The 16546-nt window shown below is 40.6% G+C and overlaps 1 protein-coding gene across 1 annotated transcript in view; it reads right to left on the bottom strand.

Moving 5' to 3' along the window:
• KAT6A (lysine acetyltransferase 6A) overlaps nucleotides 1-16546 on the bottom strand; it is an 80159-nt gene that overhangs the window by 60661 nt on the left and 2952 nt on the right. The window lies entirely within an intron of this gene.

Below are 16546 nucleotides of genomic sequence, written 5' to 3'. Positions count from 1 at the left end.
AAGAACTCCCACTTTTACATGTGCTTTTCTCATACTTTACCCATCTCAGAGATCACTTCTCAGTGATTGGTAACCATGCCTTTATCTTTGCCAGGGAAGCAACTTTGTTTAAAATATTTCAGGAATACTAAAGATTTGGGGTGAAATCCTGCCCCTACTGCAGTCAATGGGAGTTTTGCCATTGACCTCAATGGGGATTTCATCCATAAATGAAATATAGTTGAAACTTCCTGTCAGAGAGCTATAGACTATGTCAATGGGAGTTTCCTGAGAAGCTGAAAAGGGCCAAATCTCATGTAAAGGACAAACTTTTCTGCTGCAGGATCTTCCTATCCCCCTTATTACAACTGAATCTAAAACCACTCATTACCATTAAAATGTGCATATGCATCATGCTTCTGTTTATCTCCTACACGAGTTCTCAGACAGATGAAACATTGTGTAAGATGACACCCTGAAGCAACCCAGCATGTTATTAAAGATGAACTGCAAAACTAAAATAAAAATTGAATCCCAGATGTGTACTAAATACAACCAACCATGTTTTAAGGGGCATTCCACAACTACTAACCTAAAATATTAACTAAATCTTCATTTAGTTTTGCAGTTCACTTTTGAATGGTTTCAGACAATCTCATTAACAGTTTCTGTTTCAGATAAAAATAAGCATGTCAGATTTCCAGCTATTCTATTCAAGTTCTTATATCATGCCTATCAAAGGGGTATCCGCATGCTTTCCAGTGGTGCATGAAGTGATGTGAAGCTTCTGTCACATGTGTTTTTCTCTTTCCTTCTCTCTTTTCCTCTCCCCAGGAGGGAAAATGTATGTGGCTGTATGTTTGGGACAGGGTAGGAGGACAACTGGCAAAGCTTAAGAGCTGGATGCACTAACTATCTTGCAAATTGGGGTTTTTTTGTCCTTAAATACAATTTTTTTCTGCAGCCTGGAGTGGAGGAACTAAGTGTATATCCCTCCACTGAAAACAAGTTCACTCAGGATAGTTGTGCTCAACCAGCAGCCACTGCCCTCTGTGGATAATCCAATTTGGCAGCCACGCCGTGCCATTTATTAAAGTAACCCACTAGTACAGCAGGGGAAAGCGTTATGGTACTTCCTTTGGGAATAAGCATTGGTCTACTTCATGCAGCTGATGCCTGCAGAGAGTTCACATAGAACTCACTTATCTTAAGAGAATTTTAAGAAGTCTCAGTACAATTAAAAACCTGAGTTATCTCTTTCTTGATCTTCTGTGCTGTTCTTATCACTGATTCTTTCACCTTCTTGCCCACAGTCTTCTACAGTAAGGGATCTTGTAAACGTAGCACTCTTTCAAAGAGAACAGAAAGAATTTAACCCTGCTCCAGCAGCACAAGGTGAAAAATCTTTTTCTTCACAACTAGGAGACTTCCTGTTTTCATCAATTCTGAGACTCAACAAACAAGACACTAAAAGCAAACACTTTTACATGTCCAATCAGCTCCAATTTTTGTATTTAATATCCCACCCTATAAAACATTTTTAATATTATTAAGATAATTATAATAAGGCTGAATGGAGATGGGAGCCTCGGGAGAGTATCCCTGTATCAGAGAAAACATAATTGTAAGGATGGAGAGATCTCATTGCTGGTCTGTTTGCTCAGCAAAGAAAATCCTGGCAAGTGAAGAATACATGCACACAATAAGAGATCCGGGAAAACAAGATGAGAAGCAGCCAGCTTAGCTTCATGCTGCAGATTTTTGGCAGACATTCAAAACTCCTTCTGCTGTTTTTCTTGCAAGCACATCTATCTGTGTAATGTCATCAGATCCAGAGAGGGAGGGAGGCAGAGCGAGAGAGAGTGACAGTGTTTTATAGGCTGCCAACCTCTCAGCACATGCTGTTACTATACAAAGGATGTTTAGAAAACCAATGTGCTGTACAGATTCAGAGACTGCACCCCCTCCTAGAAACATCTGCAGGAAGAGAACTGCCTATGGAAAGGAAAAAAGCCTTTAATTAAAAAGACTGTTTTCAGCCAGTGAGACAAGGTGGGCAAGGTAAGATCTTTTATCGGAACAACTTCTGTTGGTGAGAGAGACAAGCTTTCGAGCTTACACAGAGAGCTCTTCTCCAGACCTGAAGAAGAGCTCCGTGTAAGCTCGAAAGCTTGTCCCTCTCACCAACAGAAGTTGTTCCAGTAAAAGGTGTTACCTCCCAACCTTGCTTCTCTAATATCCTGGGACCAATACAGCTACAAAAACATTGCATTCTGCTAGTGGCTCAATTTTGCAACTCACATAATTCATGGAGGAAAAAAATCTATCCTATAACCCCACAGAAAAACCTCCTGGGTTACACCAGTGACCCATAGAATCAGTGCAAGTCATTGTCAACAACTTGAATGTGCTCCGCTTCCTACAGACATTTCAGTGCTGTCAGATGCTCATCAGATATCAGCACCACCTCTACTGCATATATGTCCACATACACCAGAAGGTTTAGTACACAATCCTGCTTTGGGGAAGAAGGACCTACATAGTCATGGAGCTAGGAAATAGAAGTACTGAAACGTTGCAGGCACAGAATTAAAATCACATTGTACAAACATACACTTAGGTGTTTGAGTTGCTCTTGTAAGGGAATGTATAACCTACCACACAGTGACTATTAAGAGAACTGCCACAGCTATAGCGTATTACATTTACCAGATAGGACTAAGCCACAACCCATTTATTCTGGTTCAAAATACTCAATGCTATTTCAAAAGGTACTTGCTGCTCAAATTGATCCAATATCTGCTTCATGTGACAGCAACTGCAAGAAGAGGGGAAAGTCTGGAACCAGAGAAGTAACACCCGTATCCTGTGAAGAAAATTATTTGGAATGGAAGAAACCATGGTCCTGTGGGCAGGACAATGGATTAGGGAGCCAAGAGACCTGGGAATCTATTCCCAGCCTTATCAATCTTGGCAAAATCACTTCACCTCTGTGCCCCCAGTTTCCTCCTCTGTAAAATGAAACTAATGATATTTACCTTCCCTTGTAAACAGCTCTGAGAACTGTGGCTGAAAAGCCCTACAGGGCTAGTAGGCAAAGGTCATTTTATAAGACTGCTTTGGACCACAGTTGGGTGCAGGTTTAGGAACTGCAGAATCAGCCACCACTCCTCCTCTCACTGAGTGCCAACAAATCACAATTCCTGCTGCTCTCTGCAAACAAGATGATCAAGGGGCAATCATAAGGCAGCATGAATTGAAAACACCAGAAACTACTTAAAATACATTTTTGTGCCCAAGGAAATAGCCTCAGCAGTTTATTTTTAGAAAGTATTTGAAGGAAAGCTCCACTGCAATAATCCATTCCTCTGTGTACCTGCATGTTGGTGGGCATTTTCCTTAGAAGAGATTCACTGAAGTGAGTCACGTTTGATAGACTGCTGCCCAAAAGCAAAGTGATTTGGCTCTTCATGAGAGAGACATACAGCTTTGCTCAAGCTAGCATGTTAAACACAGCCGCGTGGATGCAGAGCCATGGGTTAGCCACCCGGATACAAGCCTGCCCAACCCTGTGGGTCCATATTTGGGCAATGACTATGGCCCTACAAAATTCACGGTCCATTTGGGTCTATTTCATGGTCATAGGATTTTTTAATTCGTAAATTCATGATTTCAGCTATTTAAATCTGAAATTTCACGGTGTTGTAATTGTAGGGGTCCTGACCCAAAAAGTAGTTGGGGGGGGTCCACAAGGTTATGGGGGGGTGGGTTGCAGTACTGCTATCCTTACTTCTGCGCCGCTGTTGGCGGTGGCTCTGCCTTCAGAGCTGGGCACCTAGAGAGTAGTGGCAGAGCCAGTGCCAGCAGCAGCGCAGCAGTAAGGGTGGCAATACCAGACCGTGCCACCCTTACCTCTGTGCTGCTGCCTCCAGAGCTTGGCCCTCAGTCAGAAGCCGCCACTCTCTGGCGGGCCAGCTCTGAAGGCAGCAGAGCAGAAGTAAGGGTGGCACGGTATGGTATTGCCACTCTTAGTTCTGCGCTGCTGCTGCGGGTGCCTCCTTCAGAGCTGGGTGCCCGGCCAACAGCCGCTGCTCTCCGAACACTCAGCTCTGCAGGCAGCGGAGAAGTAAGGCTGGCAATACTGCTACCCCCCTGCAACTTCCTTTTGGATCAGGACCCCCACTTTGAGAAACGCTGGTCTCCCCCATGAAGTCTGTATAGTATAGGGTAAAAGCACACAAAAGACCAGATTTCATGGGAAGAGACCAGATATCACGGTCCGTGACATGTTTTTCATGGCCGGAATTTGATAGAGCCCTAGCGATGACACAGCCTAGCCACCTGAGCATAGATCTAGGGTCCTAGGGTGTTGGGCAGGCTTGTATTCAGGTGGCTAGCCCCTGCCACAATGTCTGTGCTGCTACTTTTCGTACACTAACGTGAGCAGAGTTACCGCATGCATGTCTGGCCTAGGAAGCACTCTCCCAGCTGAAGTGCAGACATTCTCATGGAGGCCGAATTATTACACCGCACTACTAAGAAGATTAAGAAAATACAACATTTGTCTTTATGGCATTATACAAATAGACAATACATCCTGACCTTAAATACAGTGGTCAAGTTTGGTCACCTCATCTCAAGAACTACACCTGAAAAAGCTGGGGTCCAAAGAAGGACAACGAAAATAATTTAGAGGCAGGAAGTGAGGACAGGGATTACAGACAAGAAAAAGGAGAGATGGCAATAGAAATATAAAATAATGGTCACACAAGCTCTTTTAATTTATCCCTTCTCATAATGTAAATGTAAGAGGCATGTGAAGCTAAAAGGAAAAACAATACAAATACCTGCTCTTTTTGTTTTTATGAAGGGGGGCTTATGTCACACTGGAGGGGACATCTGAAAGAGTGCCATATTTGTGGGGCTGGGGTGAGATAGGGAAAATAATTGCTCATATTTTAGCATGGCACATCAAGGCTGAACTCATGGCAGCTACGTCATCATGTGAAAGGCCAACTGAAAAAACGGCAGAAATGTTAGTCAGGGGATGAAATTTCAAACGTATAACAAAGAGAAACAAATTTTTATTTTGCAATTAAAAATTTATTAGTAAGTCATCACAAAGGAACTTTATAGCATGATGGGGACAATATAGATATCTAAGTAAATAGAAAATGTTTTTTCATTTGTAATTCACCTTTGAAACACACCAATTCTAAACCCATGACATGCGGCAGGGGCGCTTGGAGTGCTTGTTGATAATGGGCCTTTGTCTCATATGACTGAGACTCCCGAATTACCATCAGCACTATATAGCTCTGGATACATCTCCTGAACCATTCCAGAACCATTAGAACATCAGCTCAAATGCTGACAATCTTGTAGATAGTATGCCTAACAGGAGGAGAAAATCCCAGGCTCACGTGAGTGTAACTTCTCCCAAAACCAACATGTCCTTGATTCAATTCTGAGAGTCGGGGACTTTGTTTGCAGAGGTCTGATTCACCTGGAAGAAGTCTCCATCTCCAAGTTATCAGCCAATGAAGTATGGAGTTGGGTTCCAATTCCCCAATCTGCATGCAGATCATATCTGGCCCTTTGATTCAGGACTCTTAATACTAGTTACTGATAATAATATGAAGTTTTTCTCTACCCAAAGCAGCATTCTGCAAATATCCCCTGCCTTGCTCTTGTTGCAGGTACTTCCCCAATTTTTCACGAAAGCTATGGTGTCATCTTTACGCGTGAGGAGTCTGAAAATTGTAGCTGGTCATAACACTCCTTTTCAGCTAGTGAGATTTTTCTCCAAGAGGCCATAGCTTTATACAGCCATGGCAGAGAAATATATCAACCAAACCACCAGCATTATGTTGGTTCAAAATCCCAACCCCTGCTGAACACCAGTAAATAAATGTCTTTTTATCGTTTCTAACAATAACAAGGTTTCTTCTGGTCATTACGCAAATAATTTCCACAATCAAAGTGACTCTTTCTAGCTTTGGGTACTATTACAGCTTCAGGCCATGATTAGTCATTCCTGTCACAGGTAAGAAACAACACCTTGATCAGAGTCTGAATCTGAACTGCCATTAACACAGGAGCATCCAATATGATACAGCGCCCTACATAAAAACACTGCCTGACGAAGACAGAGTGGTTATAAAGGGATTAAAAAGACATTAGAATTCACTGTCTGGTGAAAAATTTGAACTTAAGAATTCTATTTCCAATTTACTCAGCCCTACCACACAGGTGAAATTATGGGTTTCAGAGTAGCAGCCGTGTTAGTCTGTATCCGCAAAAAGAAAAGGAGTACTTGTGGCACCTTAGAGACTAACAAATTTATTTGAGCATAAGCTTTCGTGAAACTATGTGATCCAGCCTCACAACTACAGTTAAGCTCTATTTACCTAATTATGCAATGCAAAGAACTAACTCTACATATACCCCTTCTCTACCAAAAGCCACTATAAACAGCTTTCTCAGGCGTCCCTTCACAGCAAGATTTAACCAAGTCTCATGTCCTTGAGCCATAGTCTTCATGAATATGTTCAACACAGCACAAAGCCTTCAGACTCACTCTCCTTCCCTATCCCATGTACTGACTGGACAAGCATATAGATCAGTCCTCCAGAGCACAGAAAAAGCCCTGACACATACAAAAAGATCCCCTCCACCACCAGCAAACATATTTGCTGCTGATAGACTGGATATGCACAGGTATCCTGTTTGCCTTACAGGCAGACGAAACGTCCTTGCTGACTGAGAGGTAAGCTAGTCACCACAGTTTTACTGATGGACAATTAAGAGAATATACAATATTGTAACACATCCAAATATAATACAAGAAATATCTTTCTATTTTTCTCTATGTAGACGAAGATAACCCAGATACCACTATCTCTCTTTTGTATGTATATTAATGGTCATCACATCCTGAAGCTTACACAGACCATTTAGGAGTAATATTCCCTCTTTTTCTTTCATACACTCTCCCAGGGAGTTCACTCCAATCATATAAGTTGGCAGACACAAGCCCTCATTCAAAGCCCACCAACGTTAAACACTTAGGAGGAAGCCTTGAAGATTTTAAGAATCCACATGGCTGACAATCCATTCTTTAAAAAAATCTTAAAAAAAGAAAAAAATCCCACAACAAACAAGTTCACAACCCCTCAACTGGAGGTGCTGTGCAAAAGAGTTGAGACTTCTAAAACCAGACTGGACCAAACACTAGAAAGCAAGGGCAAGGAGTCAGAATGGGTGACCCTTTCTACGATTCGCAGAACCCCTGTAATTTCGGCAATATCCATTTTATAGGTAAGTAAACAAAGTGGTGGATTAAATTGCCCAGGGCCCAGTAAAGGAACTAACAAGCCAGGAGAATCCGAACTCCCAGTCCCACATTTAAGTAACAATACTCTGTGTACATAGCAGTACAGTGAGATATGGAATTTGTTCTGCCCAATTAATTCTTAAAAATGTGCTGAACTGATAAGGGAGTATGCACAATTAAGAAAGCATAGGTGATTCAGAAGAATTCCAGCATGTGTGGTACACATCTAACACTGCCTACACTACTATGGCAAAACTTCTTAAGCAGTCTACAGGTTTTACTGTATTACGGATAAATACTGCGGATCTCTGGATAATGAACAGGCTTTAAACTAACACCATTCCTACAGTATCCCACCTGATGTGGGCAGCAGAACTGGCATCTGCTCCACAGAAAGGTATTCACATATCCTCCAAGATCCCTTAGGGGATAAGGATTCTCACTGTAGTCCTCAGATTTGGAAAATAAAGGGACAAAGCTGCTAAGTAAAACAGAATGGAGATTAACACTACTTATAACAGCTCTCTAGGTCAAATTTAGTTCATGATCCTTTGGAAATGCAAACAGCAATACACACCGACCTACCTTCTCTGCAGAGAGAGCAGAGGTCAAAGGAATTCTGTCACACACAGGATTTGTATTGCCATATTTTCTATTGCTAGCATATCAAGTATTTCTTTTTTAATAAGAATTCAGAATTTTCCTTTGGCTAATAGGCAATTATTTTATCCAAAGTTTAAACCATTCTTAACTAGCTCATTTCAACCACAGCAGTGACATTCAGGGAGTGGAAAAACGAAAGCAGTGCATCAACTTAGCCAGGAACCTGGAGGCGAGTTGGTGACCTGCTGTCATTCTCAGTGCTGTTTGTTCTCCTTACATAACAGCTTTAACACCAGAATCAAGCTCTTGTGTACTTAGCAACGTACTCCAGCATCCACCCTCCCAGTCTGTCCATATTTTAAAGCTCTCTGTGATAAATAAGGTTCCTTTATTAACTGCACTTCAGGGATGTGCCATTCCACATCCGCCAACAGTCTGCTGCATAGAAAGTACAAACACTAGGGTTCCAGCCAACATGCTGGGCCAATTTCATTTCATTAAAGGTCGGTATCCTGTATTCAACTCCTATTGAAATTGTGTCCAAATATGCTGTTTAGAACCCAATTTTTCTAACGTGCACAGCTGAGACAACTCTATCACCACAACACTCCAATGTCTTTGCATAGGCTCACCAACTTTTGGATTTTTTTTTAGCACCAATATTCCAGAGTCAGCCACGCCCTTTGACAAAGTCCCACACAGACTGTGCTGCCCTCATAGTGCATTGTCTCCTGTTACTATCAAGGAAACCCAAATACGGAATCCATTTCTGACACCTTTGTTATTAGAAACTACTTCACTTGTTCATTAAAATCAAGCAAATCAAGTTTACAGTAATTTTATGACACTTGGGTTTCCAGAGTTAAACAAAGTGCAGATGGAGGCCATCTGTTAGAAGCCATGACTTTCCTGTCAGAGGAGAACAGTCTCCCCTTTCCAAGGAACAAGCTGGAACAGAGCAAATCCTAATCCTGCTCCAGCTGGGAGCCAATGCCAGCACAACTAGACTCTGAGTCTAATTACATCACTGTAGCTGCTGCAGATCCTTTGTGCACAGTCTCCAGCATGTGAATAAAGCCCCCTCCTCCCCAGACCATCCACAACGCATATCTGCCTTTGACAAGTGAGTTTTCTTCTTGGATAAATGAAGTTTAGCTTTAACTTTGACAATCCTGGCCTAGAGCTGCCTCTGTGTTTTTTGCGACGGAGCAGGAGAGCCCCACAAGAACAAGACCTTAAGGATGTTGTGTCCATTATATTCTCCAATACAAGTGACAAACCTATAGTGCAATAAATATAGACGGATACAAATAGCAGCTAGTTTGCTTACTAATTTTGCACAGCCATATCAGATATGCTCCTTATGGCAAATAGATTATTACTGCACTAAAGTAAACACTTCTCCCATGACACTATTCAATGATAGAAACTCTCCTACTGTTCAGCACCAGAATTGCTTGTGCATAGTTCTGTGATTATAGGAACATCTCCTACAGGATAGTGTTTAAATATTTTCAGAATAACACAACCCTCTCTACTTTTAACTGACATAATAAAAATTCCATGGAAAGTAGAAATGGGAATCAAATGGGAAAGTAGAAATGGGAATCACAAGCGGTACAGGTCCTTCCAGGTGATTTTAAAAAGACTGTCCCATTCTCATTCATGCCGGAAATGCCCAGCTTCCTCACCAATATGTTGATAAATGCAAAGTAATACATACTGGAAACCATAATCTCAACTATACATACAAAATGATGGGGTCTAAATTAGCTGTTACCACTCAAGAAAGATCTTGGAGTCATTGTGGATAGGTCTCTGCAAACATCTGCTCAATGTGCAGTGGCAGTCAAAAATGCTAATGCAATGTTAGCAACCATTAGGAAAGGGGTAGATAATAAGACAGTAAATATCATAATGTCACTATATTAATCCATGGTACACCCACACTTTGAATACTGTGTGCAGTTCTGGTCGTCCCATCTCAAAAACATACATTAGAAATGGAAAAGGTACAGAGAAGGGCAACAAAAATTATTAAGGGTATGGAACAGCTTCCGTATGAGGAGAGATTAAAAAGACTGGGACTGTTCAGCTTGGAAAACACACGACTAAGGTGGGATACGATAGAGGTCTATAAAATCATGAATGGTGTGGAGAAAGTGAATAAGGAAGTGCTATCCACCCCTTCACATAACACAAGAACCAGAAGTTGCCAAATGAAAACAACATGCAGCAGGTTTAAGACAAACGAAGGGAAGTACCTCTTTACACAATGCACAGTCAACCTGTGGAACACGTTGCCAGGAGATGTTGTGAAAGGTCAGAACTATAACTGGGCTCAAAAAAGATTTAGATAAGTTCATTGAGGATAGGTCCATCAATGGCTATTAGTCAAGATGGTCAGGGACGCAACTGCATGCTCTGGGTGTCCCTAAGCCTATGACTGCCAGATGCTAGGACTGGAAGACGGGATGAATCACTTGAGAATTGTCCTATTCTGTTCATTCCCTTTGAAGCATCTAGCAGTGGCCACTGTTGGAAAACAGGATACTGTGCTAGATGGACTGTTGGTCTGACCCAGTATGGCCATTCTTACATTCTAACTACTCAGAAGAACATAAGAACGGCCATACTGGGTCAGACCTTTCTAACTATAAGACAAAACTTTCTAACTACCGTATAAGACAACTGGACAATACTGTCAGGAATAGTCCAGGTTTACTTGGTCCTGCAATAGCACAGGAGGCTAGACTTGATGACTTCTCAGGGTCCCTTCCACCCTTACATTTCTATGATTCTGTGATTCCATAGTACAGTTTAATTCCTGAAAACAGGCCACCAGGACAGGGACAGTCTCTCCGCTAAGCAATATCATTCATCAGGACAAAATAAAAGTTAACTACGAAAACATTATTCGGTCAAGTCAAATAGCAATGCTGGTTAAAAATAAGCCAGCCTGCAATTTCTTTATGACTTTTGGAGAATCCTGAATTTCGGGAATCAGGACTTTGGGGTTCTATAAGAACTTTGCCACTAATGTGCAGTGTAACCCTGGGCATCAGTTCACCTGTCTATAAAACAGGGATAACATCTACTGTATCATAAACAGACTTAAAGTAACAGTCCACAGCACCACATATAATTGTACTGCAACCTTTAGCACCATTAGGGTAGAATATTGTATCTTATTAATGAAAAAAAACTACATTGATGGAATCTTAAAGTTACATTAAAATCAAGGTCGTACAGCAAAAATAACTGACTTGTTGCATATGAGATGAGTAAATTTTATTCCTGTTGCTTGTTAAACATTTCTGTTGTTTAGTAAATACAATAAAATATGCAACATCTGCTATGTGGCCAACTTATAGTTGCTGTAATAAGATTATCTTCTGCATTTGACTTCTTTTAAACTATGCAACCTTAACACTGCATTAATAAAGTAATGCAATATACTTGAGCTTCTCACAGGTTGTTTAAGGGACTGCAAATGAAAAAAGGGAGAAAACCACTGCACTAGTTCAACCTCTGTCCTTGCTCCCAAATCCCTCAATCACACACTAGGCAACTTACAGATTGTGCCAAACAACCCTCACAGCGGCCTAGGCTTCACCTTCTGTCAGGCTCAATCATGATAGTATATACGCTATACGTTTTGAGATCTTGGAACTATGGATGTAGTGTTTTGCTCCTACTGTTGCTAGGATAGAATAGAGTCAAAAACTCAGCTATGACTAGTTTCAGAGTAGCAGCCGCGTTACTCTGTATTTGCAAAAAGAAAAGGAGTACTTGTGGCACCTTAGAGACTAACCAATTTATTTGAGTATAAGCTTCCGTGAGCTACAGCTCTCATCGGATGCATTCAGTGGAAAATACAGCGGGGAGATTTATATACACAGAGAACATGAAACAATGGGTGTTATCATACACACTGTAAGGAGAGGGATCACGTAAGATGAGCTAATACCAGCAGGAGAGCTGGCTCATCTTAACTGATCACTCTCCTTACAGTGTGTATGAGAAAGCCCATTGTTTCATGTTCTCTGTGTATATAAATCTCCCCACTTTGTATTTTCCACTGAATGCATCCGATGAAGTGAGCCGTAGCTCACGAAAGCTTATGCTCAAATAAATTGGTTAGTCTCTAAGGTGCCACAAGTCCTCCTTTTCTTTTAGCTATGACTAGGTAGCTAGTGTGCTGTGAAGGATGCTTATCATACAGATTAGAACAATCTTACTGTTATCTTGTGCTTCCCCCCATGTTTGTTGTAACCACCTGTTCTATACTTAAATTGTAAGCTTTTTGGAGCAGTGACTGTATTTATTATGTGTTTTTACAGTGCCTAGCACAGGGAGTCTGGGGCCTGCAGGAGCTACCACACTAGAAGTAGTTAATTATGAGTTCTCCTGTGACAAATGTTATCAGTTGATGAAGAGCCTTTAAACCAGAAACCTGTGGTCAGATGTGCAGATTTAACAGGTGCTTAGAATACAATGCAGTCCCTTGGCAAGAAAAATTAGAAATCCCTGCTTTTTGATGCAAAGTTGCTTATTTTGAGATTTTCAATACCCAGGGAAGACTTTCTTTTGAAATACTGCAATTCCCTCTACAAATATCCAGAATCTCACAAAAGCTCTAGGAAATTTCCCAGCATTAAACACAGTACATAACACATATTTCATATATGCAAACTTACTTAGATATGAATTACTGTTTACGTTTCACAATTCAGTCAAATTAACCACAGAGCTCAAACACAAGTAATCTTATGAGAAATTAACATTTATTGCCGGACACTTGCAAACTTTTGTACCTGAAGTTAAGCACAGAACTAAAAGTATTGCTGCACAGATATATGAAGTAAAGAAATAGCAGGTAGGACAGAAACTTATCATGTAAAAACTAAAACGATCTTAAAACAGCTATGTTAACCACACCCCAATTATCCCAGAACATTTCAGCCTGTTGCTCTCCAATTTACTGTACAAGCCTACCCCAACAGAAAATAGGGCCAACAGAAGCTACAGAATAAAGCATAGAGAAGTGAACAACAATAACAAAAAAAGACAATACTTTCCACCTACTAGAGAACAGAAATGAGGGCAAGCACAGCACTTTAGAACTTTAAGGTGTCTATGATTAACTATCATCATAAACAGATGATACCAAACCTCAGTGCTGAATTCTGCATCGAAAATCCATTTCAAAATCTAGATAATGTTTCTGGGAGACTTCAGACTTAGCAGTTGGGAGGGTGTTTCTATTGCATTAATCTCTGAAGCCAAAGTTTATGTTTTGGATTTTTCCTTGCCTTGAATGCTTATGCGGTATTAAAAGGACACTCAGCTAAAATTTGGCATAAAAGTTATATTTTACAAAAAGAGGTTTTCTTTACACGTCAATAGAAACATTTTTAAATAAACCTTCCCCTGGAGGGTTTGCAACCCAAACATAACTGTGCACTTAACATGAGAACCTGAAAGTGAAACTGACTAGAAACTAGTTATAGACAATTGATACTTGGTTTTCAGTTTCATTGTTCAAGCTAAGAGAAATGCACATACTAAATTGCAAAAGACATAAATTAAATTTGTCAAGTGTCCTGTTTCTAACTTAAAGCATTATTAATAGTGTAGCAAAGAAAGTTCATTGAAAAATTCCTGGGTAAAATTTTCTACATCAAGTGCCCACACTTGGCTCCTAAATCCATATTTAAGCACCTAAATAAGTATGGCGCATTCATCAAAGATGCTGAGTACTTGCAGTGTTTACTGACTTCAGAGGAAACTCTTTTTGCTCAGCATCTCTGAAAGTCAGGCTAGCGTTATTTAGATAACTAAACATTGCTTTAGGATCCTAAATTTGAACCATATGATTCTTTAAACTGGCAACATCCCTTTAACAGTTATTTAAATACAATGAAAGGTTAAGAGAAAGTGGCAGTGGGGAAACCCAAATGATCTCTCTTTTATTCATGGTTTTTCTAGACTGATTGAGGTTCATCTGTTGCAAATAAATGTTAAAATTATACAATTATCACTCTTCTAAAAACATAGGTAGGATGAACAGTTCAGGGGATTGATTATAATACAGTGAGCCTTTCACATCTGGATTGCTAGTTCAAATCCAGCCCAGAACAGCAGTGAGTGAAAGTAACCACCAACTAATGGCTATTCCATACATGGTCTACAAAGGAAATAAATTGTGTCTCAGGTCAATTCCTACTAGACAGTTCTTCACACTCAAAGGGTATGATAACACTACAATTAAACATCCATGGCTGGCCCATGTCATTCAACTCTGGCTCAGGCTATGGAGCCATTAATTGCGGCGTAGATTTTCGGGCTCGGGTTGGAACCTGGGCTCTGAGACCCTGCTCCCCTGCAGATTCCCAGAGAGCCAGGGCTCCAGCCTGAGCCCAAAAATCTACACACAATTAAATGGCCCCAGAGCCTGAGTCCAAGTCAGCTGACAGTGGTCAGCCTTAGGTTTTCAATTGCAGCGTTGACATAGTCTCAGTTATGGTCTTTGGGTAATTAACCACCTTGTTGATAGTTTCAGCAGCAAATCCATGCCCTGAATTGGATACAGAGACTGAGCTCTCTTCTCAACCTGAGCCATCTCACTATATCACAGTCAAAGGCTATGAGGGGGAACACTGTACTACCATTACTCGTACTGTACTTGTTCTGTGGATAACGGAACTAAAGTCTCCAGGGCTGACAATAAACATCAGATTCATTAAAACAAAAGGGCAACAGAAACAAAGAATATCTTTCTCAACCTTTAACATTCAAATAAATTACAAAAAGTTGGATGTCCTGCCTTTGTCACATTACAAGTACATCCCTCCCCATCACGCAAATGCCTGTGGCTTTAACTATGTCATGACCTGCAGACCAATTAGAACTGGCAGTAATGACCCTAGTGAAGCAGGTTAGAAACTCAGCATGGGTCATGCAGCGTACGCCAAGAGTATTTGAAGAGAAACATTGTGGAGTTCAAGAAGGAGCATAGTTAAAGTCAGCAGGATTGGTCATTATAGTTTTCTTCAGTACATGGCCAGATGAACTTTCTGTCATAGCTCCAGTGCAGAGGTTACAGGAGAAATCTCAGATCTGAGCAGTTACAAGGAAGTGCATGTGTTCGTTATTCCAGAGGGGGTTGGGCATTTTAAATCATCTTTATTGAAATTTTCATTAATGTTTTACTGGGGGATATACTTGGGGAACAAAAAAAATAAGACACAGGATTTGTGGTATTCCGTATTCCTTCACCGCATTTACACACCCTCATTTTAAGACACTGCCATGGAATAATCCCACTGAAGGATCATACTGGTGCCACAGTATTAATACACAACCCGCTCCACAGCCTAGATATTCTCTGTCAGACAGCTGACACTAAGATGTGCTATGGTTTCCCACTGTTACTACCATCAGTTCAGCTGCTACTGGTTTTACTGCTTGTGTACACACATTTCCATACTGCTATAACTATTTTGGTTTAGTAACCAATATTGTTAAAGTAGTACAAAAACTGTGTAGACCAGACTTTACTAATAGTAAGAACATTATTTTAGACTAGAGTAGACAGAGTTCCAGGAAGCCACAGGGATTAAGTATACTGTTCTCTAATCCTACTCAGTGCAGGTCTACGTCCCACAGTGCTGAAAGTAACAGTGCTCTGTTTACAATAGTGCTCTCACCTGTACAGTCATTGGTGGATTTTCACTAGTGGTAGCAGTAGTGGGAAATTTTAGAAAAGAAACTTCCTAATGCCATCAAGGCCTCAAAGCTTTTTAAGACCATAGGAAAGAACCCTGCCTGGAGCATGAAGCTGATTAGAGAGGCATTGAGATCTCATCAGTAACAAAAGGACGTCAGCAACAAGACCCCTCCATCAGATTTTCATGAAAGTTGAAAATAATTTAGCCAGTAGTGTGGATGGGACAAAGACACTTTCAGCACTGTTGCAGAAGGCATTAGAGACTTGCAGTGCAAAGAGATCCTTTGTTGGCAACTCTTGTCTTTACTTGAAAATAAACTCATTGACATAACATCCCCAGTGGTAAAACAGGGGCAAGAAAGAAACTGACTGGGTGTCAATTTCACTCTGCCAACTTGATGATGAAGTTGGAGAGGTCAAAAATCTTATACAGAGAGAGGAATAGAAAGAAACAAGCCAAAAATAAGCACAGAAAAGGAGACACTAAAATACAGAAGATAAGTGTTTCATTTTACAATGAGTCTATACCTGAGTTTCTGTATGACACAGTAAAAATAACTTGATTTCACTAAGATACATAAGAAGTGTTCATTCCACTATTACCTTCCCTGTACCCTATCTCTTCCCTCATTTGCTCTATCCAACTGTTGACTTTTCAGAAGCTAAAACTTAATTCTTTGAGGCAAGAACCCTCATTCATTATGTGCGCTAAAAAAACACTTAGCACAATAGGGTTCAGATAGATGATTAGGGCTTCTAGATGGTATCAGAATACAAATAAATAATAAAATAATGGGTCCAAAATAGTGAATTGGGCTGGTAGCTAAATGAAACTTAATCCAATTTGAAAATCCATCCAATTTGAAAGTGTGTGAGGATAATTCTCTACTTTTCCT

The sequence above is a fragment of the Lepidochelys olivacea genome (assembly GCF_965140295.1).
Source record: "Lepidochelys olivacea isolate rLepOli2 genome assembly, chromosome: 26".
Lineage (NCBI taxonomy): Eukaryota > Metazoa > Chordata > Testudines > Cheloniidae > Lepidochelys > Lepidochelys olivacea.
The sequence above is the reverse complement of the archived record's forward strand: the minus strand, read 5'-3'. Positions and strand labels throughout refer to the sequence as shown.